General features: G+C 39.9%; 1 protein-coding gene across 3 annotated transcripts in view; it reads right to left on the bottom strand.

Moving 5' to 3' along the window:
* The window catches only part of PCDH11X (protocadherin 11 X-linked), a 429,468-nt gene that overhangs the window by 364,575 nt on the left and 51,528 nt on the right, over positions 1 to 13,365 (bottom strand). The gene's annotated exons all lie outside the window — the stretch shown is intronic.

Below are 13,365 nucleotides of genomic sequence, written 5' to 3'. Positions count from 1 at the left end.
CAACTGCTTGTGATCCAAAGTGCTCAGATTGAGAGAGGCTACCAGTGACTACTCCTGAACACATACAAACTATGTCATTGTGTGTAACAACTCTGCATTGTTAGCTGACAAAGGGTAGATCAACACTGTCCTCAGTCTTCATTCAAAAGAGGATTCTGAACCTCCAGAGAAAGCCACAGGAGCAAAGGCAGCTCATTGTTTTGTGGCTACATCTTCACCCTACACTTATTATCAATGCTTCAGGCACTGTAAAGGACAAACACATCACGAGATGTCCTTGGTTCAGCTGAATGCCAAACAGAAGTCAAGGGCCATGCACAGCTCAAACTCTCACTAGTATTCTACTGGAACTCATCTCAACGACTGCTGCAACAAGCTAGAAGTACACATCTCCTACAAGCTAACAATTGTCTTAAAAGAAAAAAGGAAGAAGAAAAATGTTAAAAGATTGGTTTCTCATTAGAAATTAAATCAGCAATTAATTAAGTAATTACTTAAATAAAAACCTTTGCCTGAAATGTAGCTTTGAGTACAAAAGACAATAAAATCTTTTCAGAAAGTCCAGAGAATAATGCCTGTTTGCTAAATGCTGGTTATTTCACATGGAACAACACAGAAAATCCTTGCAGGGCTTCTGCAGAACTTGAAGATGGGTCCCAGACCCTTTTTCCCTGCCTGTTTTTCCAAGACACATGGAACTGCTCTGTGATTGTGCTGTCTGTCAGCAGAGAAGAGAGCACAGCAGCACAACTCCAGTTCTGAATGCAGAGAACAGACCACAGTCACAGCGTGGACAGCGTTTTTCTACAAAAGCTGAAACCTAAACTTGCAGTTTTCTTTCAAAGGCAATACTCTGGCCGTGAAACTGTGAATTGCCAAAGCCAAGTTAACATCTTAAACACAGAATATTCCTCATGGTAGGCAGAACTGGATCTGTGTGTCTGTCATGGGTGCATGTGAATGCACTCAGAGCCAAACCACCCTGAGTGGTGCAGCTCTAATAAAGGTCCCAAGTCTGCCATTACTCACTCAGTGTGCAATTTGCTGCCCATGCATTTTAGAAAATTACCATTTTTTGGACAGCTGTCCTGCATAAAGACTCCACAGTCACTCCTCTCATGACACCCCACAGCTCAGAACCCAAAGTTACTGGAAGTAAGTGTCATTAGAGGCAGCAGTTACCTTATGAACTCCGGGGCAGAACTTCAAAGGAGAAAAATAACTTGACAAAGGTAAGAATTTCTTACAATGCAGACCTCAGCAGATGCAGAGTTGCTTACAGATTTGAAATACTCTCTTTGTCAAAGCAATGCAGCCTTTTAATTTGTAGGCCAAGATTTTTAAGGCTTTTGTTCATTTTATGGTTTTCTGTCAGTGTCACGCACTGTTTCTATCGGTTTCCTTTGAAGCAAGAAAAAAGTTTAGCTTGGAATAAACTGAACTTTCAGGTTCAGAACCACAGTAAAAGTAGGATTTGTAATAAACCTAAAGTGCATTTTCTTCGTTCAGAACCCTAATTAGCTCCAATCCTACATAAGAGTTGAGGAGATCATATCAGGAGCAATGTCTGCACCATAACTTGCTCCTTCTCCTCCTCCTATCTAAGAGCTCCTACAAATGGAAAACACTGCCATAATTTCTGTCCATTTACACAACCACACACAAAACTGCTCTTGTCCCCTGAAACAACAGCAAGCACAATGCTGTGGATGGGATCACTAGAACTCAAAGATAATAATGAACCACTTTAAGCTGGAAAGAACAGCAAAAAAGTATAATATGGAATGAAGAAGAGGAAAATTAATGTATTTAATACTGATTTTCTGAAAAGGAAAAGAAAGGGAAAAAAAAAAAAAGCTAGGAGATTTACCCAAACAGGAAATTATTTCCTTGGAAATATAAATTTATTGTTACTATTACAAAATTTAAACAGTCCTAATAATTTGCTCATTTTCAGATGAGCTGGTCCCTTCTTTAAGGAGCCTTTTTCAATCTTGTTGTGTTCTAAACTTTGGCTACATTATTTTCTAAGATAGGTAGATATAAGATAGGTGTGGTTTTTCTTTGATGGAATATTTTTTCATCCTACTCAATTCTTGGCATTCAACTGTCAGAACATGTTTATTAGGGCATGTTCCTCCACTGAGGAGAAACAGCTAGGGACAGTCAATACAGGATTCTTGATTTATTTACTTTTTTGCTGCCCTAATTTCTTCAGTCCACACTTCAAGTGAGCCTGAAACTGCCTAACTTGCAAGTGTTAATATTTTTAACCACAGGTTTTACCAGGGAGAGAACAGGCAGAGCTGAAAATTGGTAACCCACACGAACTTCACATTTTCAAGACTGCACCAGGATTCATCAATAAAATGAGAGTTCTCTTTCCATAGCACATCTCTGGCCTTTGAAATGTTGTTTCAAGTTGAGTTGTTTGCAGGTTCTTAATTATATGTAATTTCTCTTTTCAAACATGGATGACAATTAAAAAAAAAAAAACAACAAAACAAAAACAAACCAAAGAAAACCAGAACCTGAAACAAAACAGAAACCTGAATCTTTTATTTCAATAGAAATTCACTTCATCCTCCTCTACAAACTAGGGTGGCAGTAATGGTGAACCCACATTGCTGCATTAACAAAGCACAGAATTCCCAAGAAACTCCTTTCAAGGAACTGGGCCATCACCTGAGTGATCTTTCACAATGCACTGCAGACATACAATGATACATTTCAGAAAAACATGCAGCTGCACCAAAAACCTGTAAGAAATTGATGTTCACAATACTCCTGCTGTGTAAATAGTTGCAGACTAACTAAAGATGGGAAATGGAAGTACAGAGACACTTTTATCCATCGTCCAAAGTTTGCAGCTGGTCTGAAAAAGGCAGCCACTTCTGAGTTACTGATCGTGTTTAAAATTAAACTTCAGAATTTTAAACTTTAGAAACTCACTGTTAGAATGCAACCTTTGGAGCTAAACTCCAGAATTGCAAACTTCAAGGAAAGTTCTTTCATTTAGAGACACTTTGACCTAAACAAGGGACACCAACAGCTGCAGGTAACAACCAGGGAGGCAACCTCCCCTCTTAATCTCCTCCATTACAGTTGTTCAGAAATATTCACAGGCATCCTACTGAACAAAAAGCTACATTTTCAACACCCCGAGGATATTCAGATTAAGGTATTAAACATGTTTGAGCTTTGCTCTGAATTCCCATGATAAAGCTCCAGACACCTGACGTTTCTGCCTTTGGATTCCCTCACTATGGATATATAATGAAGGGAAAAAAAATAGGATTTCTATCAGGCAACAATACAGCCAACAAGTGCATTTTGATATTTGCATTATACAAGGTGACAGTTACATATTTGCTCTATTTCCTCGCTGAGAACAGGCACAGAACCGAGGATGTGCCAGGAAGGGAAATAAATGAGCACAAGGCTCCAGTGCAGCGCCGTGCCTTTGGAGGGAAGCACTAACAATCCTGTTCAGCTGCTCAGAACGGCTCCTAAATCACAACCTCATTGTGCCTCGACAGCCACAGCTCTGCCTGAGCTCCCAGTGGCACATTTGGAGCTCGGGGTGAGCCCTGCCAGGTGTTGGTGAGGGGTGAACCTGCTGTGCCCTCCTCTCACAGCCTGCAGGTGAGCACATCAGGGCTGCCAGGCAGGAGGGGATTAAACCTGACAGCCACTTGTGCAGCAGGAAATACAAACATCCCAGACAGCTCTGAAAATTCCTTTCCCCTGCAGCAGGGGCTGGGCAGCATCCCCAGCTCGCAGTGACTTCAGAGGAGTCTGGGGTAATGGGTGAGTGTGGATTCAGTTCTTGGCAAATGAGACAACAAAATATAAAATAGACTGGAATAAAATAAACTGGAACAAAATAGACTGGTGCTTTACTGCAAACATCTGCCAATCAACATTCATTAAATTAATGTATAGTTATTATCTCATTCCCTCCTGTACATACACAAATTCAGTGTGTGTGATATCTTTAAATGCACGGCATCTCCATTAAGAAAAATCCATATTCTAACCTCTGATGCTGCAGCCTTCCCAACCAGTTGTTCAGCAAGATTGTCTTCTTTGACCTAACACCCCCCTAAAGCTCAAGTTCAGCTGGGAGCAAAATCACTGCACCTTCCCTTTATGCTTACACTTCTAGGAAAAAAAAATTGAAAAACTTCCATGTGAACAGCAGGAGCACCTCACACACACATATGGAACCCCCCACACTTCAGAAACACCAGGAAATTCCTTCATGTGCAGGGACAGCACTTTAATGTCCATGTGTCAGTGCTTTATGGATGTGGATTCAAAAATCCACAGCCTTAACAGAGAAAATTCACAAGCCATGTGTGCAAAAATATAACAGGGTGAGAAATAAACTCCAGCAGAAAAGAGTTTACATCCTCCACTTGGAACAGATTTCCCCCAGCTTCCACAGGCAGGCTTTAGGAATTCTAGACCTGTCACAAGTGCTGCAGAAATGACCTGATCATAAGCCTCTCTCAAGGCCTCCACTCTGCAGGGTTTTGTAAAAATCAAAACAGGAAAGAGAGTGTGCGTGTGACATTTAACTGCCACGGGATCAGTTTTGCTTCTGAAGGAAATAAAGCTATACTTTTTCAAGGAATGAAAACTTATCCTTTTTTTATTACTCTCAGAAAATAACAGTGAGACTCCCGTATTAAACTGTAACAGAGTGTGACGTGAGCAAGTGCAGGATGCCACTTCACTGCACTTGGGATGATGGTAAATAATACTGCAATTTCAGAGTAATAATGGGAGATGGTGGCTGAGAAGACAGTGACACTGCTAAAAATAGTTCCAGAGAATTCTGAAACTCAGTAAATAGAAGTCTTTTCACCATACTGATCAAGGAGTGTAGGGGATAAACCAAAAATGTATTTTCTGGTGCTGGATTTCTCAGGAACTTGACTTCTTCCTCCTCCAGTGTTACTGACTCCTATTTATCTGACTCACTAGAACAAGAGCAAGATAAAAAAGGAGAAACATTCCCTTACTGTAAGGCAGCAACTTGAGTCTGAAAATCAATTTTGAGAAGAAATCTCTTGCTACCTGTGTGTATTGAAAGTTCTAGCAAATAAATTGTCCTGACTTTCCAGTTAATGAGTTATATTCTGAGAAAATGCTTCCCTGTGAGTTTGGGATCAAAAAAAATCTTAGAAGTGTATTTGATTTATACTTCAATATATAGTTTTACTCAAGAATATATTCCTTTCTAAAAACAAAAATAAAACTCCAATTTCACTCTAATTGAATGTGCTTGAGCTATTTCTCGGTCTTAAAATCAGAGATGGAATTGATGTAACTGATTTGTAAGAAAGAAAATAAATTTAAGAATATTAGAATGGCATGTTTACAAGGGAAACACCAAACACTCATCATTCCATTCCAGCCTTTCTGCTTAGTCTTGGTTCACTGTCTGTATTTCCTAATAGCAGTTTATTCATGAATATACACTAAAAATTACAGCTAATGGACAGGGATTTTTTTTCCTCCAAGTGGGGAAAAAACATCAAAGGAAACCATGGGGCCATAGAACACAATAAGCCAATATTTAGGCAGGAAGAGCAGCAGGTAAATACAATATCCATCTCCTGCTGCAGAGCTCTACATTTGCCCCACCTGGTAATGGGAGCCCTCCAATAAATTAGAAACTGAGACAAACCCTCCCACAACTCATGGGGAAAAAAGCAGAGAGTGGTGAATGTTGGGAGTAAGGGGAGTGAAAGGGTGTGGGTCCTCAGCAAGGTTAATTCCAGAATAAATGCCACAGCTCAGGAGTCATCCAGCAACTTGACTGCCCTCTCACAAAGGGTGCTACTCCAGAAAAAGCAAATTAAGCACAGGTTGGTGAAGCCATTTCTGCCCAGTGATGGCTCCTATAACCAAGGCAAAGGGAAAATCCAACCTTTCCCAGCTCTGGGGCACACAGAGTGCTTTCCTCAGCCTAACTCAATCACTGCCCTGAGCAGATGTTCCCAAGCAGCAGCTCCCACACTGTGAGTGGTACAATAAAGCTCTGCAATAGGCACACACACAAATTGGACCTGAGGCCCCTTCCTCAGCCAAACACAGGAACAGCTTTGGGCAGCTGCCACCACTCCAGGCAGGAAGGTGTCAGGGTGGCAAAGCTGGACTGAGAACATCCCCAGAGCCCTGCCAGCCCCCACTCTGAGCAGAACCCCACGGAGCACCCAGCACAGTGCCCAGAGAGCCCCTCCTGCTAGGACAGCATCTCAGCCACACACAGGCTGGAGCAGGGACAGGACAAAGCACCCTCTGGGCATGAGAAGATGCTCCCAATATTTCAATGTGAAGTTTAGCCTTTGAAAACAGTCTAAACAAGTGACTCCACCAAACCCAACCCATTAAAGTATTTCATCCTGAAATGAAATATATTAATATAACTTATGTCCATCATCTGGGAAAATGACCATTAGCATGGAATATAAATCACAGCTCAAACAATTCAACTTAAACAGTCTTTAAACAATTTTCAACTTAGACACAAAGACTTTGTCCATACCTTGATTTGTACACTTAATTATTTTCTATTTCTTTATCTTAGAGGGTTTAGCATATTATTAGGATTCTTGCACACTGAGGTATTAAGGTAAGAACAATAATTCATGTATTATGTTGATGAAGCAGCCAGCTAAACAAAGAGTTGATTCTGAATTCAAAGATTTAGTTGGGCATGTTACTATTTTTAAAACCTGCCTCGGATGTTCTACCAAATACTACATCTGTCATTATTCATCAGGTTCACAGGCACTGAAAGCACACAAAACAAGTACTCTCCAAGACAGGATGGAGTCAATTGCTCACAGAAATCTGCAGGACTGCTCTCTACAATAAAACAGGTTTCAGTTGTTCTGTGGATTCAAAATAGAGCACTACCTTCACATCCTAAGGTGACACTATAAAACTGAATTTTTTATGCATTCTACCTACAGAGTCAAAGCTCTGCTTCCACACTCAATTAACTTTACTGGTAGCAGAAGAAGAGGCCTACTGTGGTTATATGTGGAAGCACCCATTGTGAAATGTAAAATTAAGTGAAATCTGTTTTGAAACCCAGCATTATGGCTCTTAACAAAACAGCAAACCAGAACTAAATTAGAGAAAGTGACTGTGACAGCTGAAGCCATGGAGCTTCCAAGAGGGCTCAGCATTAAAGATTTTCCTTATTATGCTCTTAGGCACAATCTGATTAGTTCCAAGAGCTGCCCAGCAGGAAAAGCCCAGCCATCATTCCCAGGAACACTCCAGTAAAGCACCTTTAGCTTCAGTGGGGCCAGAGCAGGTGGCACACAGCACTGCAGCACCAGCTCTGCTCTCCTGAGGGACAGTGAGGTCAGAACTCCAAACCAAATCGTGGCAGAGGCTCCTGATCAGAATCGTGCAAGCCACTAAAACCTGTCCTGATGGATAAACTTGTTCCACAAGAAACACACAAAGGAAAGAAAGAAGGAAATAAAAAAGGGGGGAGGGGGAGATCCACTGTGCATGAATGTTACTCGAGTCTTTGTTAGAGGCAATGAGTAACAAAAAAGGAATTTTCTTTGCTACCTTGCCAGTGAAGCTCAGTAGCCTGAAGCATATGCTGTGCTGTGACAAATGTGCCATTGAACTTTAAAACAATATTCAAAATAGATTCTGAAAGACTTCACTCCTGTTTGCAGGAACTCTTGCAGTGTTGTTTGAATATCACACGAGAGATTAGGAGTCTGATATTTTTACCACTTCTTCCAGGGCCCTGGATGTTACATTGGCATTTTAAGAGCCACAGACACAGCATTGACTGTGAAAGGTTCCAAGCCTGGGACAGAGATTTTCAGCCAGCTGGAGCCCTGAATCATACACTCCATCATCAAACCATTTTGAACTTGTTATTAAATTTAATCAATAAAAGCCACACAGGTTTTAATTCCACAAAGGTAAATTCACTTCTGAAGAAGGCTTGACTGTTCATCAGTTCCTGAACATAGGAAAACTTAGGGGAAAACCAAATTTCTAGTGTTGCAAAGTTTTCTGCCACGGGGCAGCAGAACAAGTTCTGGTTGTACCTCTGGGCTTTACTTCCCACCTCAGCTCAAGAATATACACATTTAAAATAGAAACCAAATAATTTTATTTCTGCTTAATGGAATATAATGGGCATGGATATTAGTGACAAGTGTCTTTGCACAGTTTCTCAGCTCCTCCATGAGTGTATAAAACTGTATACTTTTTTAAGTTAAATAATAAAGTGGAAGTATTTTATCACTGCACCCAAAATGATGTTTTCATAGTATAAGAATGCCACTACTGGACCAATGTAAAGAGAAATTAAAAGGAGTGATCATCACAAAATGCAGTGTCTAAAACTTTGCCAATATTCTAAACACCCAAACTTTAAAATCTAGAATTTTTACAAAATAGATACAAAATACCACTACAACTACACATATGGGAAAAAAAAACCCCAACGGATAAGAATATCAGAATCTCTTCTGCTGGGCAAGAAATCTGTGAGCCTCCAACTGGCAGAAGCTCAGGAACAGATTGGGAAAGTATTCTGGAGATTCCCAAGCATCTGACATCAAATGTTAGAGAGAGATCCAAGATCAGAGGAAACTCAGCTTCATCCTGCCAGGCCATACTTGGGCCAGCCCAGAAATCAGTGCCTGCCCCTCCTCTTCCTCTGGTGAGGAAGCTGCAGGCTCTGGAAACAGAGACAAGCAAAGACTGAGAAGAGCAAAGCCCAGTCCAGATGATAAATTGAGGTGCCCAGCAAAGGTCACCACATCTTCACATAATGCACTTCAAAACCCAGACAATAAAAATCTCAGAGGCAGATATTAAAACAGATATTAAGGTTTTTCTCTTCAGCTTTGCCAAAGGTCCACGCAGACACTGAACTTCACTGCCAAGCTCTGGATGATGCTGGCAGTTGAAGGTTTGAATTATTCAAATGGAAGGTTTTTATGAGGGAGGGGCTGGGCGAGCTCAGAATTTAAAAATAAGCACTAATGTAGAATCTTACAAAGCAGAAGCAGGTAATCTGGAAACTTCCAGGAACTCATTTGGGTTCTGATGTTGTACAAGCAGAGGGAGTACCTTGGATATTCAACATGGACAAATACTTGATTACATAAAACAATAAAAGTGTTTATGGTAAAACAACAAAAGGTGATAGGAAAGTTCTGTCAGTATTTTAGGCTCTGTTTTTAAGACTGACTTTCTAATTCTGGTATCCACAATAGTTCATGGATTTCCCAACAAATGCCAATCCACAAAAAAGTCCTGTAAGTGCCAGAGTAGTATTTTTGATATGAGATGGGGAAGAGGATGAGGAACAAAATAGAAGTTACTCCTTTGTTTATACCTTTAAATCTGCTGCAATAAATTATCTTCAAAAACCCCTAATGAAAATGAGGGTGAAAATTATATGGCTGGGCTTAGGATGAAAAGGAAAATGTATTCTCCCAGTGAAAAAGCCATATAATATCCCAGTCTGAAAAGCACAGAGGAATATCCTGACTCAAAAGAAAAAGAAGAGAAAAACCCAGAAAACGTCAATTTGCTTGAAAAAGCAGAGAAAAAAAACTACAATTATTCGACTTTGGAACATCAGCAATAACCAAAGCAAGAACACATCCCATTAATAGAGCCAGCAATTACAGCACAATGAGAGAAAAATGTATTTCAATACCGAGAGCTGATGACTCAGAACTCATTTCTTTTAGCAATGCTTCTTTTTGTTTCTTCAGAATTGTCTGAAACAGCCTTTGCTTCATGTCCCAGCTTCAAAAGCTCCACAGGACTTAAGTGTTCAGACCAATTATGTTTCTGGGTTAGAGAATATAAATTATTTTGCAATGCACCTTTCTTTCAGGAATAAAAATAACTGTACTAATGCAGTCAAGTGCCATGAACTGTAGCTGACACTTGATTTAAATATAATCTTTGATAGCTCTTTCTTCTTAAATGGAAGGAAAGGGTTCTATACAGTGTATTTGGGGGAAAACTAGCTAGGATATTTGAATCTCTATTATTAAAATCTAACATTAGAAAGCCTAAAGTAAATATAAAATCAGAAGCACATTATTATTACTATTATTATTATTATTGCTGCTACTTAAATATTTTAATTGCATATTTTATGACAACTTAAACCAGGAAAAACTGAAACTATTTTTACTTTCAAAACATATCTTAAAAATTGGAAATTTTCAAATCTTCATCCCCCCTAGATGGGATGAAAAGCGAGTCTTAGAAAAGTGAGTTGGACTAAAGAAAAATCTTTTGCAACTAATATTCACCTTTTATTTTTGTTTTCTTTACTCAGCATTTTGAAAATAGCAGAATTTTTTTATAACCTCACACGAACACATGAAAAAAGACAGCTATTCCTTAAAAACTTAGAATTTTAAATGATCTGAATAATATTATCTGCTGGAAATGTAACTCAAGGTTTCTCAGGACAGCCACCCAAAATACAAGCAAGCCATGCATTGATGCATCCATTACAATAAGTAAAGGAAGCAAAAAAAAAGTAATCCCTGCAAAGTTATTCAGAAACAAGAATTACAGGGGTTCCAAAGAACTTTTACAGTACATACAGTAACCATTAGCTGGTACTCTTGAAGAGCTTGTGATAATTGTTGTTAATTTGGTTGAAAAAATAATGGTCTTTAAAATGTTACTTGCCTGGGTGGTGACAGCTATTGCTGACTTTTAACTACAAAAAGGACCAAAAAAAGTTTAACTGCTGTTGGATACAAGATGACCATTGTATCAAGCAGATGCACTCACATAATTTATAAAGAATTGGTCTGAAATTCAGGTCAGACTTTAAAGATAAAATGTGTTTCAGGTCAGTCTTTAAAGATAAAATAAGGATCACAGACAGGCATCTCTATTCACAGATAAAAACACTGACTATGTAAAAATAATGCCCCAACACCATGAAATGCTGTTTTGGCATTTGAAAAAGCCCCCTACCTCTTTCTTTAGTGAAGTACAAAAGTATGACACCTTTAAAACATGGTAGATTTTGAGACAGTAGGAAAAATTAAGGGTGCAGCATCACCTGTCCTGAGTGCACTTTTATTCCCTTTTGTAACTTCACGTGGCAGTGCATGTTTGCAGCTCCAATACCATTCACCTGAGCAAACCAGAGTATAATTCCATTTAGAGGAGGTATTTCAGTGCTTTTAGCAATAGAAAGCATGAGAGATCAGGTAATTGTCAATTTCCTATAAATTAAAACAGCTGTTTCCTCAATGGCTGTTGGGAAAATGTTCCGTTCTCTGTGCTGCCACACACAGGGACTGTGTAAACAAATCCTGAGCCCTGTGTGCTCAGAAAGCATCCCCACATCTGAGCTAAAGCTGATCTGAGTGGACATCAGCAAAAGCTGATGTTCAGCTGAGACAGATGAAGAGGAGCTCTGTGTCTGACAGATGGGTGCCTCGCAGCCCGAGTCTATCATCTCCCCTCTCTGAAACATGCTAACTTCTCTGTTATTGTTCTGTGACAGCTCCTGTGAAAATCAGAGCCTGGCATGCAGAAAGAGACACCGGCTTGTCCCTCACCCTAACTCACTGAACTTGCTGTGCCTGCAGCCAGACTTTCTCCTCCAGTCCTCCCTGAATCCCCAGGGGGACGTCAGGATAACGGGAGCTGACAGTTCTACAGCAGGAGTGCCATAAAGCACCCTCAAGGAGCCTTGTATCAACCAACACCAGGCAATTACCTTGACTCCTGACTCCCCACCACCAGGCAGGAGCAGGGCTTTATCTCCTCACTGACACCAAGTCACAGCTGCAGGAATGCAAATCAGTTTTCCCTTTTAAAGCTCAGACCCAGTGACTTTTTCAAAATAATCTGCACAGATGACCACTTGTCTGTCCAGATCTCTCTAGACAAGAGACCACTGAGCAGTATTTTTATTCCAGCACAAAATCTTCCATGAAGAATCATGTACTTGGGTATTTTGGATTGCAAGAAAAATGAGCAAATGGGGTGGAGGATTTGGAAGGAGGTGGATTTTTAGCTACAGCATAAAATAATGAAAATAGACTTTGCAAAGGTGATGTAAAAACTTGAGATGATAATCAAGAACATCTCAGGGGAAAAGCATGCAGGGGGAACAATCCACGTGAAAAAAACTGAAGATGTGTAAACTTTACCAAAACTCTGAACTTCTATCAGCAAATGAAAAAGGGAAAGATGTTTTGGGTCTGACCTATTCCCCCACTGTGGATTTAGGACAAAAGTACCTGGCACCACTCAAAAGACAGCCTGTCTGTCCTAAAAAAAGCCTCTCTTTTAAAGGGCAGCTAAAAATTACCTTGGAAAGACAACATGTCCAGCTCTCCCTATTTATTAAATTACCAGCACTACAGAGTGACCTTAGAGCTGGATTGGAGCTCAACCCCAAAGCAAAAAAACTTCCTAAACCTATTTTTGAGTTCCCTAGATCCATAAACTTCCCCTTCTATGCTGGCACACAAAATGAGAAAGAAGAAACAGCACTGACCCCAGATATCTGCAGTTTAATCCTCCTGAGAGATCCCAGTGAGGGAGGGATCAGCCTGGGCTGCAAATTGTGCTGAGGAGCCCCAGGGTGGGAAGGGACCCCTGGAGATGGGCTGCTCCAACCCCCATCATCACACCCAGGTGGGCTTTGACTTTTTCCAGGGGATTGTGAAGTAAGAAAAACAAACCATCCTCTCTCCAAGCAGAAACTCAAAAGTTTAGTCTAAGCTACATGACAGCAAGAAGGAAAGAAACCCATAATAATTTAAAAAAAAAAAAAAAAACCAACCCTCAAATGCTTTTTTACCATGCATCTTATTATCTTATTGTCACCTTGTCTGTAAGCACTGTCAGATTCAGGATCTGGTTTTACATAATTTCTCCATTTTAGGCACCTAAGTACTATTGTTACCTGTACCAGCAATAGGAGTGTAATTTTATTTTTGTGGCAATTAGTCTAGAAATATCACTGAACAATTAATGTTACCTGAGTGAGAAAAACAGTGAAAAGATCTTGTTTTTGTCTATGAGGAAGTCAAGAAATCTCCTGTCTGAATTGTGTGTTTTCCTGAGCATATATCAGTCTGTAAAACAAAAATTCTTGGAATCCTGAGTAGCCATCATCCTATCAGCCATATCTCCCTTGCACAATTGCCAGAAAGGGTTGTCAAAAAAAAAAATAAATCAGAAAGTGCAAGAATATTTTGCCATTAGAGGGTTACAATAAATTCACAAATAACTTTTGATTCACAGAAAAAGTAAGAAAAATTAAGCTGCAATTCCTTATTTGTATTAGCGTTTAAC

Source organism: Haemorhous mexicanus, chromosome 14 (genome assembly GCF_027477595.1).
Source record: "Haemorhous mexicanus isolate bHaeMex1 chromosome 14, bHaeMex1.pri, whole genome shotgun sequence".
Taxonomy (NCBI): Eukaryota; Metazoa; Chordata; class Aves; order Passeriformes; family Fringillidae; genus Haemorhous; species Haemorhous mexicanus.
The sequence above is the reverse complement of the archived record's forward strand: the minus strand, read 5'-3'. Positions and strand labels throughout refer to the sequence as shown.